The following is a 12,848-nucleotide window of genomic DNA, read 5'->3' as shown; positions in this document are numbered from 1 at the left end:
TAAGGCGAATGGCGCAGATAAAGCATTTGCCAAAGCGGTACAGCATAAAGTGGGACGAGGCAGTCTGAATTACATTTTATAGATGTATTTCTCACATATCTCAGAGCCTCTCGCGATATTCGTCGTCGTCGTCGTCGTCGCCGCCGCCGCCGCCGCTTCTGCAGAAGTAGCAAATGGCAATCGTAGCAAATGCGGCGAGGGACGCCCTGCCTTCGATTCCGAATGCACAAAGTGTGGGGTCTTGTTTCACAGTCTATATTTGGTCGGTCTCGTCAGAGGTTGAATGTAACGAATGGGTGGGAAAGAGCAAGGGGCAGCGGCTGTGTAGAACGAAAACACAAATCCTCAGGGGTGTGAGCGTTTCGAGATGAGTCGTATACATGTAAATGTTGGTCGTCAGTGACCGTGTGGCCTAATGGATAAGGCGTCGGACTTCGGATCTGAAGATTACAGGTTCGAATCCTGTCACGCTTGTGTTTTTCCAGTTCTGAAAAAGAAACATAACGTTTTAATGTAGCAATTGAGCAGTACGAAACCGTCTGAATGTTGCTGTTGACCATTTTTTGCTTGGAGATGCTCTTGAGCTTGAAACACACACAACAAGACCGGTGTTAACTAGCGAAATGGTCGGCAGAGTGCCGACACAGCGAGTTTTGACTGTCACTTGCACATCTAAAACAACGTCGGAAAGTAACTCGTTCGGCTTTTGAGTCACATAAAGTATGTGCGTTAATTTTGACGCCACTAGCTCTGCATGTTGTCATGCAATTTCTTTACCTCTCAGAAATGATTATGACATAAAAGTGAAGTACGTGACGAGTGTGACGTTAGGAAAACATTAGGCATCATGGAGAGATTCTGTATGGGACCACCCAACCCAAACGAGTACTGTGTGACGTGCTACCCGGCAGGTATTCACCGAGGTAGCCGGCTAGCTCAGTCGGTAGAGCGTCAGACTCTTAATCCCAGGGTCGTGGGATCGAGCCAGACGCTGGGCGAAACGGAATTTTGTTCCGCTGCAAGTGTAAATTACCGTTTTTCTGATTAACGAGATTTAATGGAAATAGCAACTTTAAACTTTGCCTGCGTCTCTGTCAGTCGCAAGGAAGCTGTATTTGAAGGTGAAGGTGATTTTGTAGACATGTGTGAAAGACATGTTCTGAAATGCAAGTGTTGTTGTTTGGAGAGCACATCGGTTACGTGTCAGATGTGTAGTCAAGCAGTAATTTGTCGCCATAGCTGCAAATATTAGCTGGTAATATGAAGTGTTGTCAGCTAAAGTCTGATGATGCAGACGACCGTAAGGACGAAGTACCCAAAAGTACCGCTAGGCCGCGCCTCTTTAGCTCAGTGGTAGAGCACTGGTCTAATAAACCAGGGGTTGTAAGTTCCATCCTCACAGGTGAAAGATGAATTTTGGAAATCAGTTGCGCGTCGTGGCCGTATAGCAAACAGTACCTGTGATGACGAACAATTAGCGACAGGCGTTTTTTTAAGAATCACTCTCAGATGCGATTAAGGCGAATGGCGCAGATAAAGCATTTGCCAAAGCGGTACAGCATAAGGTGGGACGAGGCAGTCTGAATTACATTTTATAGATGTATTTCTCACATATCTCAGAGCCTCTCGCGATATTCGTCGTCGTCGTCGTCGTCGTCGTCGTCGTCGTCGTCGTCGTCGCCGCCGCTTCTGCAGAAGTAGCAAATGGCAATCGTAGCAAATGCGGCGTGGGACGCCCTGCCTTCGATTCCGAATGCACAAAGTGTGTGGTCTTGTTTCACAGTCTATATTTGGTCGGTCTCGTCAGAGGTTGAATGTAACGAATGGGTGGGAAAGAGCAAGGGGCAGCGGCTGTGTAGAACGAAAACACAAATCCTCAGGGGTGTGAGCGTTTCGAGATGAGTCGTATACATGTAAATGTTGGTCGTCAGTGACCGTGTGGCCTAATGGATAAGGCGTCGGACTTCGGATCTGAAGATTACAGGTTCGAATGCTGTCACGCTTGTGTTTTTCCAGTTCTGAAAAAGAAACATAACGTTTTAATGTAGCAATTGAGCAGTACGAAACCGTCTGAATGTTGCTGTTGACCATTTTTTGCTTGGAGATGCTCTTGAGCTTGAAACACACACAACAAGACCGGTGTTAACTAGCGAAATGGTCGGCAGAGTGCCGACACAGCGAGTTTTGACTATCACTTGCACATCTAAAACAACGTCGGAAAGTAACTCGTTCGGCTTTTGAGTCACATAAAGTATGTGCGTTAATTTTGACGCCACTAGCTCTGCATGTTGTCATGCAATTTCTTTACCTCTCAGAAATGATTATGACATAAAAGTGAAGTACGTGACGAGTGTGACGTTAGGAAAACATTAGGCATCATGGAGAGATTCTGTATGGGACCACCCAACACAAACGAGTACTGTGTGACGTGCTACCCGGCAGGTATTCACCGAGGTAGCCGGCTAGCTCAGTCGGTAGAGCGTCAGACTCTTAATCCCAGGGTCGTGGGTTCGAGCCAGATGCTGGGCGGAACGGAATTTTGTTCCGCTGCAGGTGTAAATTACCGTTTTTCTGATTAACGAGATTTAATGGAAATAGCAACTTTAAACTTTGCCTACGTCTCTGTCAGTCGCAAGGAAGCTGTATTTGAAGGTGAAGGTGATTTTGTAGACATGTGTGAAAGACATGTTCTGAAATGCAAGTGTTGTTGTTTGGAGAGCACATCGGTTACGTGTCAGATGTGTAGTCAAGCAGTAATTTGTCGCCATAGCTGCAAATATTAGCCGGTAATATGAAGTGTTGTCAGCTAAAGTCTGATGATGCAGACGACCGTAAGGACGAAGTACCCAAGAGTACCGCTAGGCCGCGCCTCTTTAGCTCAGTGGTAGAGCACTGGTCTAATAAACCAGCGGTCGTAAGTTCAATCCTCACAGGAGAGAGATGAATTTTGGAAATCAGTTGCGCGTCGTGGCCGTATAGCAAACAGTACCTGTGATGACGAACAATTAGCGACAGGCGTTTTTTTAAGAATCACTCTCAGATGCGATTAAGGCGAATGGCGCAGATAAAGCATTTGCCAAAGCGGTACAGCATAAGGTGGGACGAGGCAGTCTGAATTACATTTTATAGATGTATTTCTCACATATCTCAGAGCCTCTCGCGATATTCGTCGTCGTCGTCGTCGTCGTCGTCGTCGTCGTCGTCGTCGCCGCCGCCGCTTCTGCAGAAGTAGCAAATGGCAATCGTAGCAAATGCGGCGTGGGACGCCCTGCCTTCGATTCCGAATGCACAAAGTGTGTGGTCTTGTTTCACAGTCTATATTTGGTCGGTCTCGTCAGAGGTTGAATGTAACGAATGGGTGGGAAAGAGCAAGGGGCAGCGGCTGTGTAGAACGAAAACACAAATCCTCAGGGGTGTGAGCGTTTTGAGATGAGTCGTATACATGTAAATGTTGGTCGTCAGTGACCGTGTGGCCTAATGGATAAGGCGTCGGACTTCGGATCTGAAGATTACAGGTTCGAATGCTGTCACGCTTGTGTTTTCCAGTTCTGAAAAAGAAACATAACGTTTTAATGTAGCAATTGAGCAGTACGAAACCGTCTGAATGTTGCTGTTGACCATTTTTTGCTTGGAGATGCTCTTGAGCTTGAAACACACACAACAAGACCGGTGTTAACTAGCGAAATGGTCGGCAGAGTGCCGACACAGCGAGTTTTGACTATCACTTGCACATCTAAAACAACGTCGGAAAGTAACTCGTTCGGCTTTTGAGTCACATAAAGTATGTGCGTTAATTTTGACGCCACTAGCTCTGCATGTTGTCATGCAATTTCTTTACCTCTCAGAAATGATTATGACATAAAAGTGAAGTACGTGACGAGTGTGACGTTAGGAAAACATTAGGCATCATGGAGAGATTCTGTATGGGACCACCCAACCCAAACGAGTACTGTGTGACGTGCTACCCGGCAGGTATTCACCGAGGTAGCCGGCTAGCTCAGTCGGTAGAGCGTCGGACTCTTAATCCCAGGGTCATGGGTTCGAGCCACACGCTGGGCGGAACGGAATTTTGTTCCGCTGCAAGTGTAAATTACCGTTTTTCTGATTAACGAGATTTAATGGAAATAGCAACTTTAAACTTTGCCTGCGTCTCTGTCAGTCGCAAGGAAGCTGTATTTGAAGGTGAAGGTGATTTTGTAGACATGTGTGAAAGACATGTTCTGAAATGCAAGTGTTGTTGTTTGGAGAGCACATCGGTTACGTGTCAGATGTGTAGTCAAGCAGTAATTTGTCGCCATAGCTGCAAATATTAGCTGGTAATATGAAGTGTTGTCAGCTAAAGTCTGATGATGCAGACGACCGTAAGGACGAAGTACCCAAGAGTACCGCTAGGCCGCGCCTCTTTAGCTCAGTGGTAGAGCACTGGTCTAATAAACCAGGGGTCGTAAGTTCCATCCGCACAGGTGAAAGATGAATTTTGGAAATCAGTTGCGCGTCGTGGCCGTATAGCAAACAGTACCTGTGATGACGAACAATTAGCGACAGGCGTTTTTTTAAGAATCACTCTCAGATGCGATTAAGGCGAATGGCGCAGATAAAGCATTTGCCAAAGCGGTACAGCATAAGGTGGGACGAGGCAGTCTGAATTACATTTTATAGATGTATTTCTCACATATCTCAGAGCCTCTCGCGATATTCGTCGTCGTCGTCGTCGTCGTCGTCGTCGCCGCCGCCGCTTCTGCAGAAGTAGCAAATGGCAATCGTAGCAAATGCGGCGAGGGACGCCCTGCCTTCGATTCCGAATGCACAAAGTGTGTGGTCTTGTTTCACAGTCTATATTTGGTCGGTCTCGTCAGAGGTTGAATGTAACGAATGGGTGGGAAAGAGCAAGGGGCAGCGGCTGTGTAGAACGAAAACACAAATCCTCAGGGGTGTGAGCGTTTTGAGATGAGTCGTATACATGTAAATGTTGGTCGTCAGTGACCGTGTGGCCTAATGGATAAGGCGTCGGACTTCGGATCTGAAGATTACAGGTTCGAATGCTGTCACGCTTGTGTTTTCCAGTTCTGAAAAAGAAACATAACGTTTTAATGTAGCAATTGAGCAGTACGAAACCGTCTGAATGTTGCTGTTGACCATTTTTTGCTTGGAGATGCTCTTGAGCTTGAAACACACACAACAAGACCGGTGTTAACTAGCGAAATGGTCGGCAGAGTGCCGACACAGCGAGTTTTGACTATCACTTGCACATCTAAAACAACGTCGGAAAGTAACTCGTTCGGCTTTTGAGTCACATAAAGTATGTGCGTTAATTTTGACGCCACTAGCTCTGCATGTTGTCATGCAATTTCTTTACCTCTCAGAAATGATTATGACATAAAAGTGAAGTACGTGACGAGTGTGACGTTAGGAAAACATTAGGCATCATGGAGAGATTCTGTATGGGACCACCCAACCCAAACGAGTACTGTGTGACGTGCTACCCGGCAGGTATTCACCGAGGTAGCCGGCTAGCTCAGTCGGTAGAGCGTCGGACTCTTAATCCCAGGGTCATGGGTTCGAGCCACACGCTGGGCGGAACGGAATTTTGTTCCGCTGCAAGTGTAAATTACCGTTTTTCTGATTAACGAGATTTAATGGAAATAGCAACTTTAAACTTTGCCTGCGTCTCTGTCAGTCGCAAGGAAGCTGTATTTGAAGGTGAAGGTGATTTTGTAGACATGTGTGAAAGACATGTTCTGAAATGCAAGTGTTGTTGTTTGGAGAGCACATCGGTTACGTGTCAGATGTGTAGTCAAGCAGTAATTTGTCGCCATAGCTGCAAATATTAGCTGGTAATATGAAGTGTTGTCAGCTAAAGTCTGATGATGCAGACGACCGTAAGGACGAAGTACCCAAGAGTACCGCTAGGCCGCGCCTCTTTAGCTCAGTGGTAGAGCACTGGTCTAATAAACCAGGGGTCGTAAGTTCCATCCGCACAGGTGAAAGATGAATTTTGGAAATCAGTTGCGCGTCGTGGCCGTATAGCAAACAGTACCTGTGATGACGAACAATTAGCGACAGGCGTTTTTTTAAGAATCACTCTCAGATGCGATTAAGGCGAATGGCGCAGATAAAGCATTTGCCAAAGCGGTACAGCATAAGGTGGGACGAGGCAGTCTGAATTACATTTTATAGATGTATTTCTCACATATCTCAGAGCCTCTCGCGATATTCGTCGTCGTCGTCGTCGTCGTCGTCGTCGCCGCCGCCGCCGCTTCTGCAGAAGTAGCAAATGGCAATCGTAGCAAATGCGGCGAGGGACGCCCTGCCTTCGATTCCGAATGCACAAAGTGTGTGGTCTTGTTTCTCAGTCTATATTTGGTCGGTCTCGTCAGAGGTTGAATGTAACGAATGGGTGGGAAAGAGCAAGGGGCAGCGGCTGTGTAGAACGAAAACACAAATCCTCAGGGGTGTGAGCGTTTCGAGATGAGTCGTATACATGTAAATGTTGGTCGTCAGTGACCGTGTGGCCTAATGGATAAGGCGTCGGACTTCGGATCTGAAGATTACAGGTTCGAATCCTGTCACGCTTGTGTTTTTCCAGTTCTGAAAAAGAAACATAACGTTTTAATGTAGCAATTGAGCAGTACGAAACCGTCTGAATGTTGCTGTTGACCATTTTTTGCTTGGAGATGCTCTTGAGCTTGAAACACACACAACAAGACCGGTGTTAACTAGCGAAAAAGTCGGCAGAGTGCCGACACAGCGAGTTTTGACTATCACTTGCACATCTAAAACAACGTCGGAAAGTAACTCGTTCGGCTTTTGAGTCACATAAAGTATGTGCGTTAGTTTTGACGCCACTAGCTCTGCATGTTGTCATGCAATTTCTTTACCTCTCAGAAATGATTATGACATAAAAGTGAAGTACGTGACGAGTGTGACGTTAGGAAAACATTAGGCATCATGGAGAGATTCTGTATGGGACCACCCAACCCAAACGAGTACTGTGTGACGTGCTACCCGGCAGGTATTCACCGAGGTAGCCGGGTAGCTCAGTCGGTAGAGCGTCAGACTCTTAATCCCAGGGTCGTGGGTTCGAGCCAGACGCTGGGCGGAACGGAATTTTGTTCCGCTGCAGGTGTAAATTACCGTTTTTCTGATTAACGAGATTTAATGGAAATAGCAACTTTAAACTTTGCCTACGTCTCTGTCAGTCGCAAGGAAGCTGTATTTGAAGGTGAAGGTGATTTTGTAGACATGTGTGAAAGACATGTTCTGAAATGCAAGTGTTGTTGTTTGGAGAGCACATCGGTTACGTGTCAGATGTGTAGCCAAGCAGTAATTTGTCGCCATAGCTGCAAATATTAGCCGGTAATATGAAGTGTTGTCAGCTAAAGTCTGATGATGCAGACGACCGTAAGGACGAAGTACCCAAGAGTACCGCTAGGCCGCGCCACTTTAGCTCAGTGGTAGAGCACTGGTCTAATAAACCAGGGGTCGTAAGTTCCATCCTCACAGGAGAAAGATGAATTTTGGAAATCAGTTGCGCGTCGTGGCCGTATAGCAAACAGTACCTGTGATGACGAACAATTAGCGACAGGCGTTTTTTTTAAGAATCACTCTCAGATGCGATTAAGGCGAATGGCGCAGATAAAGCATTTGCCAAAGCGGTACAGCATAAGGTGGGACGAGGCAGTCTGAATTACATTTTATAGATGTATTTCTCACATATCTCAGAGCCTCTCGCGATATTCGTCGTCGTCGTCGTCGTCGTCGTCGTCGCCGCCGCCGCCGCTTCTGCAGAAGTAGCAAATGGCAATCGTAGCAAATGCGGCGAGGGACGCCCTGCCTTCGATTCCGAATGCACAAAGTGTGTGGTCTTGTTTCACAGTCTATATTTGGTCGGTCTCGTCAGAGGTTGAATGTAACGAATGGGTGGGAAAGAGCAAGGGGCAGCGGCTGTGTAGAACGAAAACACAAATCCTCAGGGGTGTGAGCGTTTCCAGATGAGTCGTATACATGTAAATGTTGGTCGTCAGTGACCGTGTGGCCTAATGGATAAGGCGTCGGACTTCGGATCTGAAGATTACAGGTTCGAATGCTGTCACGCTTGTGTTTTTCCAGTTCTGAAAAAGAAACATAACGTTTTAATGTAGCAATTGAGCAGTACGAAACCGTCTGAATGTTGCTGTTGACCATTTTTTGCTTGGAGATGCTCTTGAGCTTGAAACACACACAACAAGACCGGTGTTAACTAGCGAAATGGTCGGCAGAGTGCCGACACAGCGAGTTTTGACTGTCACTTGCACATCTAAAACAACGTCGGAAAGTAACTCGTTCGGCTTTTGAGTCACATAAAGTATGTGCGTTAGTTTTGACGCCACTAGCTCTGCATGTTGTCATGCAATTTCTTTACCTCTCAGAAATGATTATGACATAAAAGTGAAGTACGTGACGAGTGTGACGTTAGGAAAACATTAGGCATCATGGAGAGATTCTGTATGGGACCACCCAACCCAAACGAGTACTGTGTGACGTGCTACCCGGCAGGTATTCACCCAGGTAGCCGGGTAGCTCAGTCGGTAGAGCGTCAGACTCTTAATCCCAGGGTCGTGGGTTCGAGCCAGACGCTGGGCGGAACGGAATTTTGTTCCGCTGCAGGTGTAAATTACCGTTTTTCTGATTAACGAGATTTAATGGAAATAGCAACTTTAAACTTTGCCTACGTCTCTGTCAGTCGCAAGGAAGCTGTATTTGAAGGTGAAGGTGATTTTGTAGACATGTGTGAAAGACATGTTCTGAAATGCAAGTGTTGTTGTTTGGAGAGCACATCGGTTACGTGTCAGATGTGTAGCCAAGCAGTAATTTGTCGCCATAGCTGCAAATATTAGCCGGTAATATGAAGTGTTGTCAGCTAAAGTCTGATGATGCAGACGACCGTAAGGACGAAGTACCCAAGAGTACCGCTAGGCCGCGCCACTTTAGCTCAGTGGTAGAGCACTGGTCTAATAAACCAGGGGTCGTAAGTTCCATCCTCACAGGAGAAAGATGAATTTTGGAAATCAGTTGCGCGTCGTGGCCGTATAGCAAACAGTACCTGTGATGACGAACAATTAGCGACAGGCGTTTTTTTTAAGAATCACTCTCAGATGCGATTAAGGCGAATGGCGCAGATAAAGCATTTGCCAAAGCGGTACAGCATAAGGTGGGACGAGGCAGTCTGAATTACATTTTATAGATGTATTTCTCACATATCTCAGAGCCTCTCGCGATATTCGTCGTCGTCGTCGTCGTCGTCGTCGTCGCCGCCGCCGCCGCTTCTGCAGAAGTAGCAAATGGCAATCGTAGCAAATGCGGCGAGGGACGCCCTGCCTTCGATTCCGAATGCACAAAGTGTGTGGTCTTGTTTCACAGTCTATATTTGGTCGGTCTCGTCAGAGGTTGAATGTAACGAATGGGTGGGAAAGAGCAAGGGGCAGCGGCTGTGTAGAACGAAAACACAAATCCTCAGGGGTGTGAGCGTTTCCAGATGAGTCGTATACATGTAAATGTTGGTCGTCAGTGACCGTGTGGCCTAATGGATAAGGCGTCGGACTTCGGATCTGAAGATTACAGGTTCGAATGCTGTCACGCTTGTGTTTTTCCAGTTCTGAAAAAGAAACATAACGTTTTAATGTAGCAATTGAGCAGTACGAAACCGTCTGAATGTTGCTGTTGACCATTTTTTGCTTGGAGATGCTCTTGAGCTTGAAACACACACAACAAGACCGGTGTTAACTAGCGAAATGGTCGGCAGAGTGCCGACACAGCCAGTTTTGACTGTCACTTGCACATCTAAAACAACGTCGGAAAGTAACTCGTTCGGCTTTTGAGTCACATAAAGTATGTGCGTTAATTTTGACGCCACTAGCTCTGCATGTTGTCATGCAATTTCTTTATCTCTCAGAAATGATTATGACATAAAAGTGAAGTACGTGACGAGTGTGACGTTAGGAAAACATTAGGCATCATGGAGAGATTCTGTATGGGACCACCCAACACAAACGAGTACTGTGTGACGTGCTACCCGGCAGGTATTCACCGAGGTAGCCGGCTAGCTCAGTCGGTAGAGCGTCAGACTCTTAATCCCAGGGTCGTGGGTTCGAGCCAGACGCTGGGCGGAACGGAATTTTGTTCCGCTGCAGGTGTAAATTACCGTTTTTCTGATTAACGAGATTTAATGGAAATAGCAACTTTAAACTTTGCCTACGTCTCTGTCAGTCGCAAGGAAGCTGTATTTGAAGGTGAAGGTGATTTTGTAGACATGTGTGAAAGACATGTTCTGAAATGCAAGTGTTGTTGTTTGGAGAGCACATCGGTTACGTGTCAGATGTGTAGTCAAGCAGTAATTTGTCGCCATAGCTGCAAATATTAGCCGGTAATATGAAGTGTTGTCAGCTAAAGTCTGATGATGCAGACGACCGTAAGGACGAAGTACCCAAGAGTACCGCTAGGCCGCGCCTCTTTAGCTCAGTGGTAGAGCACTGGTCTAATAAACCAGCGGTCGTAAGTTCAATCCTCACAGGAGAAAGATGAATTTTGGAAATCAGTTGCGCGTCGTGGCCGTATAGCAAACAGTACCTGTGATGACGAACAATTAGCGACAGGCGTTTTTTTAAGAATCACTCTCAGATGCGATTAAGGCGAATGGCGCAGATAAAGCATTTGCCAAAGCGGTACAGCATAAGGTGGGACGAGGCAGTCTGAATTACATTTTATAGATGTATTTCTCACATATCTCAGAGCCTCTCGCGATATTCGTCGTCGTCGTCGTCGTCGTCGTCGTCGCCGCCGCCGCCGCTTCTGCAGAAGTAGCAAATGGCAATCGTAGCAAATGCGGCGAGGGACGCCCTGCCTTCGATTCCGAATGCACAAAGTGTGTGGTCTTGTTTCTCAGTCTATATTTGGTCGGTCTCGTCAGAGGTTGAATGTAACGAATGGGTGGGAAAGAGCAAGGGGCAGCGGCTGTGTAGAACGAAAACACAAATCCTCAGGGGTGTGAGCGTTTCGAGATGAGTCGTATACATGTAAATGTTGGTCGTCAGTGACCGTGTGGCCTAATGGATAAGGCGTCGGACTTCGGATCTGAAGATTACAGGTTCGAATCCTGTCACGCTTGTGTTTTTCCAGTTCTGAAAAAGAAACATAACGTTTTAATGTAGCAATTGAGCAGTACGAAACCGTCTGAATGTTGCTGTTGACCATTTTTTGCTTGGAGATGCTCTTGAGCTTGAAACACACACAACAAGACCGGTGTTAACTAGCGAAAAAGTCGGCAGAGTGCCGACACAGCGAGTTTTGACTATCACTTGCACATCTAAAACAACGTCGGAAAGTAACTCGTTCGGCTTTTGAGTCACATAAAGTATGTGCGTTAGTTTTGACGCCACTAGCTCTGCATGTTTTCATGCAATTTCTTTACCTCTCAGAAATGATTATGACATAAAAGTGAAGTACGTGACGAGTGTGACGTTAGGAAAACATTAGGCATCATGGAGAGATTCTGTATGGGACCACCCAACCCAAACGAGTACTGTGTGACGTGCTACCCGGCAGGTATTCACCGAGGTAGCCGGATAGCTCAGTCGGTAGAGCATCAGACTCTTAATCCCAGGGTCGTGGGTTCGAGCCAGACGCTGGGCGGAACGGAATTTTGTTCCGCTGCAGGTGTAAATTACCGTTTTTCTGATTAACGAGATTTAATGGAAATAGCAACTTTAAACTTTGCCTACGTCTCTGTCAGTCGCAAGGAATCTGTATTTGAAGGTGAAGGTGATTTTGTAGACATGTGTGAAAGACATGTTCTGAAATGCAAGTGTTGTTGTTTGGAGAGCACATCGGTTACGTGTCAGATGTGTAGCCAAGCAGTAATTTGTCGCCATAGCTGCAAATATTAGCCGGTAATATGAAGTGTTGTCAGCTAAAGACTGATGATGCAGACGACCGTAAGGACGAAGTACCCAAGAGTACCGCTAGGCCGCTCCTCTTTAGCTCAGTGGTAGAGCACTGGTCTAATAAACCAGGGGTCGTAAGTTCCATCCTCACAGGTGAAAGATGAATTTTGGAAATCAGTTGCGCGTCGTGGCCGTATAGCAAACAGTACCTGTGATGACGAACAATTAGCGACAGGCGTTTTTTTAAGAATCACTCTCAGATGCGATTAAGGCGAATGGCGCAGATAAAGCATTTGCCAAAGCGGTACAGCATAAGGTGGGACGAGGCAGTCTGAATTACATTTTATAGATGTATTTCTCACATATCTCAGAGCCTCTCGCGATATTCGTCGTCGTCGTCGTCGTCGTCGTCGTCGCCGCCGCCGCCGCTTCTGCAGAAGTAGCAAATGGCAATCGTAGCAAATGCGGCGAGGAACGCCCTGCCTTCGATTCCGAATGCACAAAGTGTGTGGTCTTGTTTCACAGTCTATATTTGGTCGGTCTCGTCAGAGGTTGAATGTAACGAATGGGTGGGAAAGAGCAAGGGGCAGCGGCTGTGTAGAACGAAAACACAAATCCTCAGGGGTGTGAGCGTTTCCAGATGAGTCGTATACATGTAAATGTTGGTCGTCAGTGACCGTGTGGCCTAATGGATAAGGCGTCGGACTTCGGATCTGAAGATTACAGGTTCGAATGCTGTCACGCTTGTGTTTTTCCAGTTCTGAAAAAGAAACATAACGTTTTAATGTAGCAATTGAGCAGTACGAAACCGTCTGAATGTTGCTGTTGACCATTTTTTGCTTGGAGATGCTCTTGAGCTTGAAACACACACAACAAGACCGGTGTTAACTAGCGAAATGGGTCGGCAGAGTGCCAACACGCGATCTAGTG

The 12,848-nt window shown here is 46.6% G+C and overlaps 2 non-coding genes across 2 annotated transcripts; both read left to right on the top strand.

Annotated features, from left to right (window-relative positions):
* Positions 1-2,867: 2,867 nt before the first annotated feature.
* Trnai-aau (transfer RNA isoleucine (anticodon AAU)) lies at positions 2,868-2,939 on the top strand. Its single transcript has one exon. It is a non-coding gene; the product is annotated as a tRNA-Ile (tRNA).
* Positions 2,940-10,483: 7,544 nt separating this feature from the next.
* On the top strand, positions 10,484-10,555 carry Trnai-aau (transfer RNA isoleucine (anticodon AAU)). Its single transcript has one exon. It is a non-coding gene; the product is annotated as a tRNA-Ile (tRNA).
* Positions 10,556-12,848: the final 2,293 nt, after the last annotated feature.

This window comes from Schistocerca gregaria, chromosome 6 (assembly GCF_023897955.1).
Source record: "Schistocerca gregaria isolate iqSchGreg1 chromosome 6, iqSchGreg1.2, whole genome shotgun sequence".
Lineage (NCBI taxonomy): Eukaryota > Metazoa > Arthropoda > Insecta > Orthoptera > Acrididae > Schistocerca > Schistocerca gregaria.
The sequence above is the reverse complement of the archived record's forward strand: the minus strand, read 5'-3'. Positions and strand labels throughout refer to the sequence as shown.